Source organism: Podarcis pityusensis, assembly GCF_964106645.2.
Source record: "Podarcis pityusensis genome assembly, chromosome: 8".
Lineage (NCBI taxonomy): Eukaryota > Metazoa > Chordata > Lepidosauria > Squamata > Lacertidae > Podarcis > Podarcis pityusensis.
In genome coordinates this window covers 77,440,955-77,458,523 of record NC_138033.1, presented here as the reverse complement: position 1 = coordinate 77,458,523, position 17,569 = coordinate 77,440,955, and the positions used below count along the sequence as shown (strand labels likewise).

At 48.1% G+C, this 17,569-nt stretch overlaps 1 protein-coding gene and 1 long non-coding RNA gene across 2 annotated transcripts in view; one reads left to right on the top strand and one right to left on the bottom strand.

The window, feature by feature from the left end:
- IGSF21 (immunoglobin superfamily member 21) overlaps positions 1-17,569 on the bottom strand; it is a 236,566-nt gene that overhangs the window by 108,000 nt on the left and 110,997 nt on the right. The window lies entirely within an intron of this gene.
- On the top strand, positions 7,706-14,938 carry LOC308483802. The gene is made up of 2 exons (XR_013989791.1): positions 7,706-7,846; positions 14,008-14,938. It is a non-coding gene; the product is annotated as an uncharacterized lncRNA (long non-coding RNA).

Sequence of the window (17,569 nt, the reverse complement as noted above, 5' to 3'; positions counted from 1 at the left end):
CTGGGTGGCCCCTGTGGGAACAGGATGCGGGACTAGATGGGCCATTGGCCTGATCCAGCAGGCTTTTCTTGAATTCTTATGTCCCAGCTCTAGCCTTCCTAACCAGAGAGAATGGACAAAATGTTCTCTGCGGCTGCCATGGAATATCCTGGTTTCCCTGGCAGGGGGCAGAGAGAGAGCGAGAGAGTGCCACCTATTTTATAAGGGGCCCCCTGGATCAAACGTTCCCCTCTCCTCCACTGAGGCTGCTCCCATCCAAGTTGCGCCTCGTCTCGGAGATAATGCACGACAAGGCGCGAATCTGCTAATGAAATAACGCACCTGGAGGCAGTGTCAAAATGTCTCTTCCAAGGGAAATGTGAAAATGCAGATGGTGCTAATAAACTCCAGAAGCAATGTCTGGGGAATAAATAAATAAATACGTGGAGAGACGGCATTATTGGCACGTGATGGGAGAGGAGGAAGGGAAAGGAACGGGGGTTAACTTTATGCCGCTCTTGGCTTCCCCCTAAATCATCCTGGTAACTGTAGTTTGCAAAGGATGTTGAGAGTTGTTAGGACACCCCTATTCCCGTTACAAAGCTACAAATCCCAGAGGGGCTTCACAATCAACCCCTCTTCCCAGGGAACACCGGAAACAAGAGAGGGTCTCCAAGCAACTCTCAACACCCTCAACAAACTATAGTTTCCAGGATACTTTGGTGAGTCATAACTGTTATAATTGGAACAACAGTACTGTAAATATTGTAGGCAACATGATAGCCACCAGTGCTGTGCGGTCAGTGGACTAGAGGGACTAGGCTAGTCCTTTAAATGTTCCCCCGGAGCCTCCTTCCCAAAGCCCAGGAAGCTTTTGCTTGGCTTAGGGAAGGAGGCGCGATGCTCTGATGCAGAGATTTCCAGACTTTTCATGTTGGTTACACACTTTTCAGACATCCACCATTTCACGACACGATAATTCAGTTTCACTAACAAAACGGAAGTTGAACTAACCCCTTTCTGGCCCTGGGAGGAGAACGGGGAACGTTTGCGTGGCACACCTACACACTGCAGCTGGCACACTAATGTGTCGCAACACACAGTTTGGAAAACTCTGCTCTGATGGGATCCAAAATCCCTCCCGCCACCTTCTTGGAGCCCTCCCGGCTTCTTGGAGGGAGGCAGGAGGGCTCCAGCATCCGGTAAGAGACCTGATGCCTCCTTCCCAAAGCCTAGGAAGGTTCTGCTGGGCTTAAGGAGGGAGGCACGAAGCTCATGCACACAACATCGGTCCTCCCACTGCTCTCCAAAGCTGGTGCCTCTAACCATAACTGCTCCCCTATGAAAAATTTCACTGCACAGCACTGATAACCACCTGTAGCTATTTGTGTGGGATGTGATACCTACGTAGCAGTCAAGTACAATATTCCTTGTTTTCCTAGAGTGGACATGTGGAGTAATGTTTGGTCCAGCCAGTCGCAAGCTTCCTGTTTCCTCCTGGTTGGCACATAACAGTGGTACCTCGGGTTAAGTACTTAATTCATTCCGGAGGTCCGTTCTTAACCTGAAACTGTTCTTAACCTGAAGCACCACTTTAGCTAATGGGGCCTGCTGCTATTGCCACGCCGCCAGAGCACGATTTCTGTTCTCATCCTGAAGCAAAGTTCTTAACCCGAGGTAATATTTCTGGGTTAGTGGAGTCTGCAACCTGAAGTGTATGTAACCCAAGGTACCACTGTAGAATGTCCCTATTTCCTTCAGAGAAATGTTGGAGGTTATGGAAGAAGATCCCTGCTGCTGAATTAGACAAATGGCCCATCTATTCCCGCGTAACGCAAAAGGACAAGGCATGCTGCACACACCCCTCTCTTTGACTTCCTTCGTCGTTGGAGCAGCTTTTTAGCAAGAGCAACAGAGGACACTGGGATTATCCCCATATGGGATAGATCCACATGTACTGTATATACTTTGTAACTAAGCATGCCTTCAGGGATCCAACTGTGAACTGAATGTGTGAGTAAACTTCTTTTATATAAGAAGTTTTATATACCTTGCTTTTATATGCTTTACACAAGATTGTGGTGTGTTCATTCTTTTAAGAGGGATAAAAGGGAACTTACCAGGCACATACAATTCAATACTGAATTGTATGATAGTGAGAGGCCTACACAAGCCTGGAACCAGTTATCCGCTGTGCATTTAAAAAAGGGAATGTGAAACTCTGCTAAGCAAAGGAACTTGCTAGAGCAAATTAGGAAGGATATTAATAAACAATATATCCTCTCCTGCCTCCCCGAACAGTCCCACAACTTGGAGGATGGAACAATCTTTCGTTCTGCTTCTCAGTGGTGCAGCGTATGCCAGGGCTGCCTGGGGCCGACATGCTGGGTGAGCCCTGGACGGGGTCGGGGCTCAGGGGGCGCCCTCCTGGGTGCCACAGTTCAGGGTAGGAGAGGGGTGGGGAAACTGCTGCCCACTCTCCTTCTGCTCCCAGGCCTAGCCCAGGGGCCGGAGCTGAACCAGGCACAAGCACCGCAGCCAAGGCACAGCTCCTTCTGGTGCGGAGCCAGGCTTCAATGAAGGAGTCTGCTGTGGGGGCGCCTGTTTGTGCCCCCTCTCAAAATTGCACCCGGGGCCATGGCACCCCCCACGCTACGCATCTGCTGCTTCTCCAGAGGACAGGACCCAAGCCAAAGGCTTCAAATGGCAAGAAAGGAGATTCCGACTAAACATTCAAGAGAAGTTGTTGATGGTAAGAGCTGGTGGACAGTGGAACAGACTCCTTTGGAAGATGGCAGACTATCCCTCCTTGGAGGTTTTTAAGCAGAGGTTGGCTAGCCTTCTGTCAAGGATGCTTTAGTTGAGATTCCTGCATTTGCAGGGGGTTGTATGAGATGATCTTCGGTGGTAACCCGCCTCCCCAACCCTACAATTCTGTGATACTATGAAATTTATTATGCAGATGTCGGTTGTCATGGCAGCCAGAAAAATAAATCAGAAGTCACCATTTTCATTTTTAAACATGCTTCAAAGAACCACCGTCTTTCAAAAAATAAAAAAGAGAATTTCAAGTCAATTCCTTTGGCAATCATCACAGGTTGACTCCAGCGCTGGAGTCACCTTATAATTCTTCTCCTTCCGTGGATCAGAGCCTGGAAAACTGGACTGGAGAGTTCAGAGCCGCAAGACCCAATTCTTGCAAACACCCTTCCAGAACACCCTCTACACAGCAGGGAGCCAGGCCTCCATCCAGCTCTTCAAATGCTCTTCAAATGCGTCCCTCCTAGCTGAAATTTCACTCCATTTTTTTTTATTGCGCAGGAACCAAGAGGAATTTGGGGAGGGGGGAGAGAACGGGGTGGGGAGGGAGGGAGAGGAGCTGTCAGTAAAACTGTCTCCTCAAATTTATTTGCTCAGCCAAGGTTTTATTGCAAAGAAAATACACACTCTCACATACACAAGATAAAGAACTGGAGGGGGAATTATCCAGGTCGTAAATCCCTTCACACTTTGTAGGGATGCCTGGTGGACGTTTTCAAGGACACAGACCATATCAGCGGCTCTTTAACATCACCGTGTATATTATTAATTGTTGTTCTTGATTTCCTTATTTGAAAACTCTTCCAAGAAGCCTGGGGAAATATCAAATAAATTTTTCCACTTGGCAAATTGGTACCAGCCACTTGGTTTTCTCCTACCTCATAGCAAATCGTCACAACTTTCTGGGTATTGGTGGTTAGGCATTGGTATAGTTCTGTAGAAGGAAGAGGGGAGGTAACGCCATCACCTGCCCCGCATATTGAAGGGTAGTCCGATAAAGGATTCCGGGGGGCGTGGCCCTGTCCGAAGCCTATGGAGGTGAGGGCCTAAGGCACGCCCCCGAGCGGTGACCCTGGGGGAGTTCCTTGTTGATGTGCATCAGCAGGACTCCCCCTACTGGTGGTTAACCCTTCCCGGACTTCAAGCAGATGGGCTGAAGTCGGATATAGTCGGTTAGGACCAATGCCTAAGCCAATACCTCTCATCACCTGTAACCAATAAAGTTGTGGCCTTTTTTAGCCCATTAACCTTAATAATTCTGTCATGTGTCATTATTTCCACTGGGGGGGGGGGACTCGCCACGCAACCAGCACCATGCTCTAACCGACTGAGCTATGTTGGAAGATTCAGGACAGATAAAAGAAAGTCCTTCATTATGCAGAGAATAGTTGAACTCTGGAACTCCCTCTCACAGGAGACAGTGATGACCATTAACTTCGGGGGCTTTAAAAGAGGATGGGGCAACTTCATGGAGGATGAAGCTAGCAATGGCTGCCCGTCGCAGTGTCTGTGCTCTGCCTCCATTGTCAGAGACAGCAATGCTTCTGAATACCAGTTACTGGAAGCCCCAAATGGAGAGAGTGTGTTTGTGCTCAAATCCTATTCGCAGGCTTCCCACAGGTATCTAGGTGGCCACTGTGAGAACAGGATGCTCAACTAGATGGGCCCTTGGCTTTATCCAATTGGGAGCTTTTTATGTTCTTATAAATGGCCTTCCAAGTTCCCCAAGCCCAAATTAGAAAAACTGCTAAGGATCATTTCTCCCAAATTAACATAGGAAGCTGCAAACCGCATCATTGATCCAACCAGCTTGGGATTGTCTACACCAGGTTTTGACAAATTCACGGAGGGTTTAGCAGGGTCAGCAAACTTTTTCAGCTGTGGGCCAGTCCACTGTCCCTCAGACCTTGTGGGGGGCCAGACTATATATTTTTTTTGGAGAAATGAACAAATTCCTATGCCCCACAAATAACCCAGAGATGCATTTTAAATAAAAGCACACATTCTACTCATGTAAAAACACCAGGCAGGCCCCACAAATAACCCAGAGATGCATCTTAAATAAAAGGACACATTCTACTCATGTAAAAACATGCTGATTCCGGGACTGGCATGGGACAAATTTAGAAGGCGATTGGGCCAGATCTGGCCCCTGGGCCTTAGTTTGCCTACCCATGGACTAAATGGTCAGAATTTGGGAGGTTTCAGGGGATGGAAAAACTTCACCACAGGTCAAATCCACAACGGGCTGCAACTACAGTGGTACCTCGGGTTACAGATGCTTCAGCTTACAGACGCTTCAGGTTACAGACTCTGCTAACCCAAAAATAGTACCTCGGGTTAAGAACTTTGCTTCAGGATGAGAATAGAAATTGTGCTCCGGCAGCACAGCAGCAGCAGGAGGCCCCATTAGCTAAAGTGGTGCTTCAGGTTAAGAACAGTTTCAGGTTAAGAATGGACCTCCAGAACAAATTAAATACTTAACTCGAGGTACCACTCTATCCCAATTTACAGGGGCATCCTCTTGCAAATTTGCAAACACACACTTGCTGCGTTTATACAACAAAAACACCCTTCTCGCTCTCTTTTTTTAGAAGGAAGAGGAGGCGGTACAGATTTATCCATCCTACCTACAATTTCTGTATGACGTCCAGTGTGAGCTGATGGACAGATTCTCTCTTGGTTCTAGGGAATGAAGGATGGGGATGGAGGGGCTTTGTCAGTTTTGATAGTTGTCAGCTCCTGGCTTGGTGTCGCAATTGACATATGCTAGCCATGAAACTGACGTCTCGATCAAAAAATATAAAGCTGGAGTGGGGGGATGGTGTGCAGAGGACATTTCTTTCCCCGAGCACCGCCGAAAATCCTTTAATTGGCAGCACCCACCTGAGAGAAGTGGCAAACATGAAAACGGATTTCACGCCAGCTCAAATTATCTACCCGTCTTCCGGCTCGGCCCTTCAAATGTGATGGGTCCCTTTCGACGGTGCAAAAACAAACAAACAGGTGTCTGCAACTATGGCCTTTGGCATGGAACAATGCATGGAAAAAACTCAAGTTCTGGGAAGTAAAGAGGCACAACAGATCCACAGAGAGAATAACAGGAGAGCATCCAAAAGGATCACAGAAGACAAATCTTAAATTCTCAGACGTTTGCTAGACAAAGTTTCAGCTTCCTGCTCTGTTTCCAAGGGCACGATAGTTTATATTGTATCTATATCTACACCTATACTTATGTTTATAGAATCATAGCTGGAAGGGACCCTACGGATAATCTAGTCCAACTCCCTGCAATGCAGGAATACGCAGCTGTCCAATAAGGGGATTGTACTTGAAATCGTGGCATTATCAGCACCGTGTAATAATAATAATAATAATAATAATAATAATAATAATAATTTATTTATTATACCCCGCCCTTCTGGCTGGGTTTCCCCAGCCACTCTGGGCGGCTTCCAACAAAATATTAAAATACAATACAGTGGTACCTCAGGTTAAGTACTTAATTCGTTCCGGAGGTCTGTTCTTACCTGAAACTGTTCTTAACCTGAAGTACTACTTTAGCTAACGGGGCCTCCTGCTGCTGCTGTGCCGCCAGAGCCCGATTTCTGTTCTTATCCTGAAGCAAAGTTCTTAACCTGAAGCACTATTTCGGGGTTAGCGGAGTCTGTAACCTGAAGCGTATGTAACCTGAAGCGTATGTAACCCGAGGTACCACTGTAATCTGTTAAACATTAAAAGCTTCCCTAAACAAGGCTGCCTTCTGATGTCTTCTAAAAGTCTGGTAGTTGTTTTTCTCTTTGACATCTGGTGGGAGGGTGTTCCACAGGGCGGGTGCCACTACCGAGAAGGCCCTCTGCCCTTCTGGCGGTTCCCTCACTGTGAGAAGTGAGGTTGCAGGAAACCAGGCAAAGGGCCTTCTCGGTAGTGGCGCCTGCCCTGCGGAATGCCCTCCCAGCAGATGTCAAGGCAATAAACAACTATTTTACTTTTAAAAGACAACTGAAGGCGACCCTGTTTAGGGAAGTTTTTAATGTTTTATCGTGTTTTTAATATTCTGTTGAGAGCCGCCCATGGTGGCTGGGGAAACCTAGCCGGATGGGCAGGATATAAATAAATTATTATTATTATTATTATTATTATTATTATTATTATTATTATTATTTTGCCAGACTGGATGGGCCAGTGGCTTGAACCAGCAGGCTCTCCTTATATTCTTAATTAAGTATCATTTTCAGACTGGGAGCAGGGAATACGGATCATATCTGCTATGCTGATTTCCATTCCAGACATGGGACGAATAAGATCAAGGCTTTCCCATCTCATTTTCATTTTCGCCAGAATTCTCCAACATCCCAGCTTTTGTCAAACAAACACAGGTCAGTCTCAAGGAATGTGTGTGTTCAGATTCCATTGCCTCTTTCTCCTTTCTGGCGTTCCATTCGCCGCTGGGAGAAACAAATCACAGCCGGTCTTCCCTGACCCGTCTCAGCACAGCTTGGAAATGGGACGGCGATTTTCGCTTGCCCGGCACAAGCAAAACAGATCAAAACTCATCTCCCCACCCCCACAAGCAAACTCTCCGCAGCCGCCCTCTAAAGTGCTGCCCCCCCCTCTATCCCTCTCCATGTTCTACAAAACCAATTACAGACTGGAAATAGCTGTAATAAACTTGATATCCCACTCATGGCCCAATCCCACCGATGCTGAAAGAATGTGTAATAGCTGCTGGGACACACAGGGGGAAGGAAAAACAACAACTCACAGCGGTTTCATCACTCAGGTTGTTTAAATTGTGTCCTGTGCATCTCCTGGCCTCTGCCCCCCTCCTGTTGCTGCAAACAGGACGGAGTGTACAGCCAAGTGCTTTGAGACGCTGTGCGGCGACTCAGCACCTCAGCTGGGGCAAAAAGACAAAACGGGTAACACAATCTGATGCTGGAGGGCTACTAGATTGAAGCCATTGGGCGCTGTGAGGAACAAGACATTGGAGTAGATGAACTGTTTATCTGATCCTGTTGGACCCTTCTGATGTCCAGTTTGTCAGGTGTGTGTGTGTGTTTGTGTGTGTAAGAAATAAGGATGAGGAAAGGTTAACAACAGGAAGATTTAAAGGAACTATTGGAAAGACTATTCAAGGCAGCAGAGATATGAGATGATCAGAGCCCCCGAACTTGAAGCATGGGAAGTCCCAACAAAAAAATTATAATTTAGGCAGAATAGTTGGACTATTTGATATGTATTTGTATAATCTGGAATCCATATTTAAGGCATACCCCCCAAAGAATCCTGGGAGCTATAGTTTTCTCCCCAGAAAGCTGCAATCCTGAACACTGTTAACAAAGTACAGTTACTGTGTTTTTTTTTGGGGGGGGGGGGTTGGAGTGAGAATCTCCTTTAAATGTGCTTTAAATGTATGACTCGTATGCAAGATAATTAATCTGGGATCTTAGGGCAGGATTTGCTGCTGTTTTAGGAGTTTTCTGTAAGTAAAAAAACAAACCCCTGCACCCTCCCCATCCAAATTGCCCGTGATGGAGCAGAACGGTGCGCCATATGATCAGTTTCCCATTCCATGTCCTTAACATCTGCTTGAACAACCAAGCGACTTTCAGGAAATAGATCATCCTTAAGCAAACAGTTTTAGACAACACAGACTCCCGTCCAACTATCTTTCCTATCACGGGCAATTACCAAGACGTTTTAAGGTGATGTGGAAGGCTGCTCTGCCAGGGCTGACTTCTGGAGCTGGAGAGCTGGGCATATGACGTCGTCTTCTAGACCAGGGACAAGGAACTGCAGGCTTGGTAGTCAAATGGAGTCCTCCAGGCCTCTCCATTTGGCCCCCAGGACTTTGCTCAGCCACACCCCTTCTCCCCAGGCCACACCCCTCCTGCATCTTGTTCACCTGCATGAAGGACTAATCAGCCTTCATGGGAGGTGTTCTAACGCTGCTTGGATGGGCCTGCTAGCTGCTCCAGCAAGTGGTAGTATGATTTGTGTACAGCATGTGAGTGTCTGAGAGAGCTTGAGATAGGAAGTCTGTATAATAATAATAATAATAATAATAATAATAATAATAATTTATTTATAACCCTGCCCATCCGGCTGAGTTTCCCCAGCCACTCTGGGCAGCTTCCAATTGAGTGTTAAAAACAATACAGCATTAAATATTAAAAACTTCCCTAAACAGGGCTGCCTTCAGATGTCTTTTAAAGATAAGATAGCTGCTTATTTCCTTCACATCTGAAGGGAGGGCATTCCACAGGGCGGGTGCCACTACCGAGAAGGCCCTCTGCCTGGTTCCCTGTAACTTGGCTTCTTGCAATGAGGGAACCGCCAGAAGGCCCTCGGCGCTGGATCTCAGTGTCCGGGCTGACGATGGGGGTGGAGACGCTCCTTCAGGTATACAGGACCGAGGCCGTTTATCTCTTCCTTCTGAGTACTATTGGAAGTTAGTTTCACTTCTGTGTGTGTCACAGTTCTGTACTGCTGTTCAGAGAGCACAGACATACTGATGGAGTCTCTGTACACAAGACTGTAAATAAAGTAGTTTAGAACTACGATTGAGTCTTTCTTCTGCTATGATATACCAGAAGACTGGTGTGCTCTTTTCAGGAGAGAAGGGTCACTTATTACCGGTCTCTCTGGACTGAGGGAGATTTACACCCAGGGAGGACCACCAGAGAGACGCTCCGAGGACTTGGGAAGTTGGCAGCCTTCCCGGGGGGGGGGGGGCGGGGGATTTTTCCAACAGGGCCACCAGTCAGGGATTATTCAGCTGTGACTCCTGCATTGCAGGGGCTCAGACTAGAAGACCTCTGAGGTGCCTTCCAACTCTGTAATTCTAGTATGCTATGATCGGGGTATGTACAACTGGTTTATGCAATCCCTGATAGTAGGGTCTTTATTTAAAAATATTTTTTATTGATTTTTCCATGTATACTTCTTCTAACAATATATCTTTAACAATTTTTCATATTTCGACCCTCTTCCCCTGGACTTCCCCCATACTCCTGTTTTGTTTTATTTCCATATTATTCACCCTGTGTATTATTTCCCCAAAATTTTCTCAATACATATGGTCTTATTTTTTTGTTGTATACAGTTGTGATTGTTTACTCAAACCCTGCCAATGAGTCCATTTCTTTATTTTGCCTCTTCATATATGTTGTGAATGGGAAGCATTTACAATGCTACTGGTTTCTTAACAAAGGTCTTTTTAAACATTTTTTTTCAATTCATTATATATCATTTTCCAATAATTTATAATCTTTTTTGCATTCCCACCACATATGAGAGAATGCCCCATCTTTTTCTTTACATTTCCAACAAGTTTTTGATCCCTTTTTATATATTTTGACCACTTTCTCTGGTGTTATATACCATCTATACATCATTTTCATATAATTCTCTTTCAATAAGATACAATCTGTAAATTTTAGGTTCACCTTCCACATCTTTTCCCAATCTTCAAGTTGTATATAATGACCTAAATCCTGAGCCCACTTTATTTGTGCTGACTTTACCACCTGACAGTAGGGTCTGACTTTCAGGACCTCGGAGAGCTCCAAGGATGTCCAGGTGTTCGCTGTAGGAACATCGGAAACGACTTTCTTTTCTTTTTTAATAATAATATTTATTCAGAAATGACTTTCTACTGAGTCAGATCCTAGGTTCTTTCAGCTCAGTATTGTCTACACTGGCAGAGGCCCTGCAGGGTTTCAAGGAGTAGGTAGGTCCCCATCCTATCTGGAGATGAAATTAGGTTGAACCTAGGACTTTCTGCATGCAAATCAGGTCCTCTAAGCCACTGAGTTATGGCCTCTTCTCCTGAGAAGTCAGCATGTGTAGCATGTTTTCATCTGAAGAGATGGACCCACCTTTCAGAATCCTCACCCCCACGAGCTCAAGGCTGAAAGTGGTTCTAGCTAAAAGTCAGCTATATCCTCCGTGGAAAAACATCACATACATCCACCCCCTTTCATGGAACAGGAAAATACCTCTGGACTCTGCTACCTTGTCAGGACTTGGATGGAGATCTTGCCTGCAAAGAGAGCTGTGTGCATTTACAGTGGTTGCTATGCAATAAATAAATAAGTAAATAAAATTGGGGAAAGTGCCAGGGGTGGAGGGGGGAGAGAGGGAGAACCTCCTTTCATCGCCTCCCCACTGACTCCGGCAAACAGGCTTCCTAGGAACAAATAGAGCATTCAATTTGTTTTTCCAGGAGCAAGCTGTTTCCATCTCTCAGCAGAAATAATTAAGGATAAAACACAGCATCCTACCTTTCTGCTTGCTGACTATCCCTGCTGCAGAAGAAATGTGGAAACACAGAATTGGAAGGGGACCCAATGGGTTATCTAGCCCAACCCCTGCAATGCAAAGTCTGAGCCAGAAGCAAGGGAAGCTTTCTTCCAACCTGAGAACTGCATTCCCTGATTGCCAGCCTTCCAGGGGCCATGTACAATTGACAAAGAGGGGCCAGAGGCAAAAGCAGGGGTGACAAAAGTTGCTTTTGTACAGTACTCAAAGCTATGGTTTTCCCAGTAGTGATGCATGGAAGGGAGAGCTGAACCATAAAGAAGACTGATCACCGAAGAATTGAAGCTTTTGAATTATGGTGCTGGAGGAGACTGTTGAGAGTCCCATGGACTGCAAAAAGATCGAACCTATCCATTCTGAAGGAAATCAGCCCACTGGAAGGACAGATCCTGAAGCAGAGACTCCAATACTTTGGTCACCTCATGAGAAGAGAAGACTCCCCGGAAAAGACCCTGATGTTGGGAAAGATTGAGGGCACAAGGAGAAGGGGATGACAGAGGACAAGGTGGTTGGACAGTGTTCTTGAAGCTACCAGCATGAGTTTGACCAAACTGCGGGAGGCAGTGGAAGACAGGAGTGCCGGGTGTGCTCATAGGGACACGAAGAGTTGGACACAACTAAATGACTAAACAACAACAACAAGTTTGTATAGCGCATGGGTAGGCAAACTAAGGCCTGGGGGCCGGATCTGGCCCAATCACCTTCTAAATCTGGCCCCTGGACGGTCTGGGAATCAGTGTGTTTTTACATGAGTAGAATGTGTCCTTTTATTTAAAATGCATCTCTGGGTTATTTGCGGGGCATAGGAATTCATTCATCCCAACCCCCCAAAAAATATAGCCCACCCCCCCCCCAAGGTCTGAGGGACAGTGGACCGGCCCCCTGCTGAAAAAGTTTGCTGACCCCTGGTATAGTGGGTTTAGAGAACTGTGTGTGTGTGGGGGGGGGGGGGGGAAATCAGGTAGTACAGTCATATCTCAGGTTACAGCCGCTTCAGGTTGTGATTTTTCGGGTTGCGGACCTCCGAAACCCAGAAGTACTGAAACGGGTTGCTTCCAGGTTTCTGCAGTTGTGCATGCACAGAAGTGCTAAATTGTTGTCAGGGCTGCCTCAAGTCTCAGCTCACAAAAGACCAACGCCTATCTCTTCTTATATACAAAAGTGTTTATTGCAGTTCATTCTTTGCTTTAGATCCGAGGCGCGCAGCCCTACGTCTGCTAGGCTTAGACCGCTGAAGTCCCCTCTGAATCCGTCCCTCCCCTGCACCAGTTTAAGAGGCTTGCGCTGCTCCACCTCTTTCTCTCTTTCCTTTTCCGCAGGGTCTTTCTGCCCGCTGGGGTTTCGCCCCTCCTGGATTCCTCCGATGCGGAATCAGACTGCTCTTGCCCCCTCCTGCGGGCTTTGGGACCTGGCCCCTCCTCCGGGCTCCCTGTACTTCCGCGCGCCTCTACATTTGAACTTGGCGCGCGCGCCCAACCTCTAACTTTCCTTTTGACAGCTACACTACTCCCTTCACTACTCCCCTCCCCTTCCGGGAGGGTGGCTTGCTCCGACCTCCCTCCTTTCTCTACTGCCGGAGCCGCCTCCCCTGATACACTGGAACCTCCACCCCCTTCGCTGCACTCTGGCGGGGAGGCTGGTCCTGATGCCCAGCTGCCACTTTGGGATCCCCCGCTGGCCCCCTGCTCCTGACACGTCCCCCCTGGGGCTCCCCTGGCCTTGACCACCGGCGCCCCCTTCTGGGAATCCTCTGATTCGCTGGAAAGACTCATGGAATCTCTTGAGTCATTGTCATCCTCTTCCTCGCTGTCCTGGGATTCATCCCCATCGCTCTCCATCTCCTGCCTACCCTGTGCCTCTGTCCCTGAACCCCTGACAATTGTGCTTTGCGCATGTGCAGAAGTGGTTAAATCGCAGCCCTCGTGTGCGCAGACACGCAGACATGGGTTGTGAATGCTGCGGGTTGTGAACATGCCTCCTACACAGATCACGTCCGCAACCCGAGCGTCCACTGTATATGGGAAGATGAGTCTAAAAAGTCCAGGACACCAATTTTGACAGCCCTCTAGCAGCTGCGGTGCCTCATTTACCAGAAGTAATGTATTTAGCATTAACTCCGGAAGCGTAAACTCAATTCTGACCTCCTAGAGTAAAACACACATCAGGAGGCTTAGTTTTACAAATCTATGGTGTGACCTCACTTGGCATAATGCTGTGTGCAGTTCTGGTTGCCACCTCTCAAAAGGGATATTGTGGAATTGTACAAGGTTCTGAAAAGGGCAAAGGAAACATCAAAGGGATGGAGGGACTCCCCTAGGAAGGAACGTTGCTGTGTTTGGGGCTTCTTAAAGGTAAAGCTAAAGGGACCCCTGACCATTAGGTCCAGTCGTGACCGACTCTGGGGTTGCAGTGCTCATCTCACTTTATTGGCCAAGGGAGCCGGCGTACAGCTTCCGGGTCATGTGGCCAGCAGGACTAAGCTGCTTCTGGCGGACCAGAACAGCGAACAGAAACGCTGTTTACCTTCCCGCCGGGGTGGTACCTATTTATCTACTTGCACTTTGACGTGCTTTTGAACTGCTAGGTAGGCAGGAGCTGGGACTGAGCAATGGGAGCTCACCCTGTCACGGGGATTCGAACCGCTGACCTTCTGATCGGCAAGTCCTAGGCTCTGTGGTTTAGACCAGTGCCACCCGCATCTTAGCTTAGAGTAAAAGCGAGTCAGAGGCGACATGCCAGTAGTATATGAAATTATGGAATGGAGAAAATGGAGAGAGAAGTTTTTCTCCCTCTCTCATGGTGCTAAAACTTGTGGTCATGCAATGAAGCCAAATGTTGGACAGATAAGATAAAGGAGTTAAACTGTGGTACTCCCTCCCACAGGACCGGCCACCAACTTAGATGGCTACTACTCATGATGGCTCTGGTCTGCCTCTACCATCGAGGACAACAATGCTTCTGAATACCAGTTGTTGGACACCACAGGAGAATTCTTGTGCTCGAATCCTGCTTAGGGGTCTCCCGCAGGCCTTTGATTGGCCACTGTGAAACCAGGATGCTGCCCTAGATGGGTCATTGGCTCTTGTGATGTTCCAGTTCCCTCCTTCCTGCCCTCAAAGGAAACCAGCCAGCCAGCCTACCTGCCAATCACCCCGCAACTTTCACAAAGCCACGGCACTGTAATCACTCACCCTCCCAATCGCCGTGGCTTTCCGGGGGACACAAGGGTGGGCGAGGATCCTGCTGCCCAGCTGAATTAGAGATGGCTCCTCTCAAGCCACCCTTGGCGTGACCGCCACCCCCGCCCCTCTGCCCCCAGACATCGCGGGAAGTCGCCGGGCAGGGTTTTAACGTCTCATTTTCTTAACGGGAACTGGCAGGCGGGACCCCAGCAGGGACTCCGGCTTGTCAGAGTCAATCAGGTTGGCTTGGGGAAGTGCGGAGAGCATCTGTAATTCATCAACCCCAAGCCTGTCCCGGGTGACGGGTTTTTCACTCATCGGAGCACAGTGCTTTCCTCCGGACGAGGATCGAGCTGACAGCCGCGGTGGCGGAAAGAGCATCATTGCCACCAGGGACGGCTGCTAATTAGTCTACAAGATCTTTACACCCCCAACCCCACGCGCACACACAACCAGCCTTGCATACAGAGGAGGTTCAGCAAGCTGGCTTCCCAGAGCATTCTGGGGGGTGAAAGAGATCAAACATGTCTCCTTCAAGACATCCCATGAAAAGTGCCACCAAGGAAACGCATTGCTGCATATCAATGGTGGTCTTCCTGTTGCTAATGCAAAATAAATATTTGTTTATGGCATTTGGATCCTGTCTTTCTCCTTCAAGGAACTCAAGGTGGCATACGTGGTTCTCTTCCTTGTTTCATTCTCACAACAGCCCTGTGAGATCGGTTAAGCTGAGAGATATGGTAACTGGCCCAGTCTCTCAGTGAGCTACATGTAGAGACTACAACCCCCGTCTTCCAGGTCCTGGTTCGACACTCTAACCACTACGCCACACCAACCTCAGGTCTGTGAGCCAGATGCGGCCCCTGTGACCTCCTGATCCGGCCCTCAAAACTCTCTGCAGCCCTTGCCACCTCTCCCTTTGCCATGAGACTCAAGACGCTTTCTTCACCATTAACTGGATTTGTCTTAGTAGCAGGAAGTACAGTTGTACCTCGGGAGTCGAACGGAATCCATGCCGGAAGTCTGTTTGACTTCCAAAATGTTTGGAAACCAAATGCAGCTTCTGATTGGCTTCAGGAAGCTCCTGCAGCTAATCAAAAGCCCTGTCAGATGTTCGGGTTCCAAAGAACATTCGCAAACTGGAACACTCGCTTCTGGGTTGGTGGTGTTCGACTGTATGCTTATAGCCACATTCTAAAAAGAGAAAGGTAAAGGTACCCCTGACCGTTCTGGGGTTGCACGCTCATCTCGTTCTATAGGCCAAGGGAGCCGGCGTTTGTCCACAGACAGCTTCCGGGTCATGTGGCCAGCATGACTAAGCCGCTTCTAGCGAACCAGAGCAGCACACAGAAATGCCATTTACCTTCCCACCGGAGTGGTACCTATTTATCTACTTGCACATTCTAGAAGGATTTAAAAGAGGCAAACAAATGCTTGGTACAAGAGAGGATGGCATATTGCCCTTACAGAAAAAACAAATTGAGACTGGCAAGAGGAAGAAAGAATAAAGCAGGAGAATAGCGGAGCTTCATTTCATTTGCAATTTCTCCAGAAAACCAAAGACCAGTAGCACAGGTTCAAACTAACTTGTGGGTCACTTAATAACAACATGTATTGCGGCTGTATACTGTTATAAGTAGGGACGCGGGTGGCACTGTGGGCTAAACCACAGAGCCTAGGGCTTGCAGGGTCGGCAGTTTGAATCCCCACGACGGGGTGAGCTCCCGTTGCTCGGTCCCTGCTCCTGTCCACCTAGCAGTTCAAAAGCACGTCAAAGTGCAAGTAGATCAATAGGTACCACTCCGGTGGGAAGGTAAACGGTGTTTCTGTGTGCTGTTGTGGTTCACCAGAAGCGGCTTAGTCCTGCTGGCCACATGACCCAGGAGCTGTGCGCCAGCTCCCTCGGCCAATAAAGTGAGATGAGCGCCGCAACCCCAGAGTCGACCACGACTGGACCTAATGGTCAGGGGTCCCTTTACCTTTACTGTTATCAGTGGCACATGTATAGAAATGCCAGTTTTCACAATGGATTTTGGGGGGGTCTCTGGGGAAACTGAAGGAAGAAAAAATAATAAATAAATCAACCCCAGAGCCGCAGTGACATCTGTGTTCCTTTTACCCACCAGGTCTCATTAAAAGTCACAGAGAGGAGACCCTGATAAACACAAAACATCACCTCCTGCCACAACCTCTCCACTAAAAGTCCCTCCCTGCAGGGTCTCCAGAGCTAAAAATGTGCAACACTCTCCTTTCCATGCTCATCATATTGTCCTCACAGTGCTAGCCACACTGCGAAGCCAAAACCTCGCCACTGCCTAGTTTGCTCTGTATCAACATCTTTGCAGGCGTCTGGGCAGAAAGTTGAAGGAGGAGTTTTGTTTTGCTCTCCTGGCACTATAAGAGAATAAATTTCCTTCCATCCCAGCAAACTGGCAAAGCCCTGCTGGCAGCCATACCGATCAGGTCTCCGGTGAACCTCTCAATCCAGCTGCCATCTGAAGCCAACTAACAGCTCAGTGGCTCCATGTTTTTTGGGCAGGATGCTGCCAATTCAGCAGTAAAACTACAGTCGCATCACAAGCTAAATGGTGTGGCATCTAAGGAAGGGTAGGAAGTCCCAACACAGACTTCCCCAAGAGGGTGCCCTTCAAATCTCTTGGACTCCAACCGGTGGGAGCTGGTGGGAGGGCCATCACTGAAGTAGACCGCCACTTGCCTTTACTGCCTCCATTGAAACTCTGCCTTCTTTTGATAAAGCGGCTCCAGTAATTGCTGGACCCCAACTCCCACTCTCCCTTACTAATTGACCATGTTGGCTTGGGGCTGGTGGGAGTTGGAGTCCGCATTCCCCAACTAAACCATCACTTGTCTTTACTGCCCCTTGCTACCTCCATCAGTGGTGTAGCGTGGGTTGCCGGTGCCCAGGGCTGTGAGGAGGGGCGGGTGGGAGAGAGAGAGGGGGGGGGAATGGACGCATGTGCATTCAACTGCCTAATGGCTATCACCCAGGTGATCACCCAGCCACAGAGAAGAAGAGTCATTCGGTCATCCGGAGAGGTTACTTCCTGGTTTGCATAGCAAATCTGTTTTCAACAGAGCCAAGTGACAACAGTGCGCAGCGCTGGGTGTTGAAATTCTGTGCCCCCTAACAATTTTGCGCCTGGGGCTACCGCTTCTGTGTGCCCTCCATGCTACGCCACTGACTTCCATCACAACTCTTTCTCCTTTTAATGCAGGGGCAGGGAACTGTAGACTTCCAGATA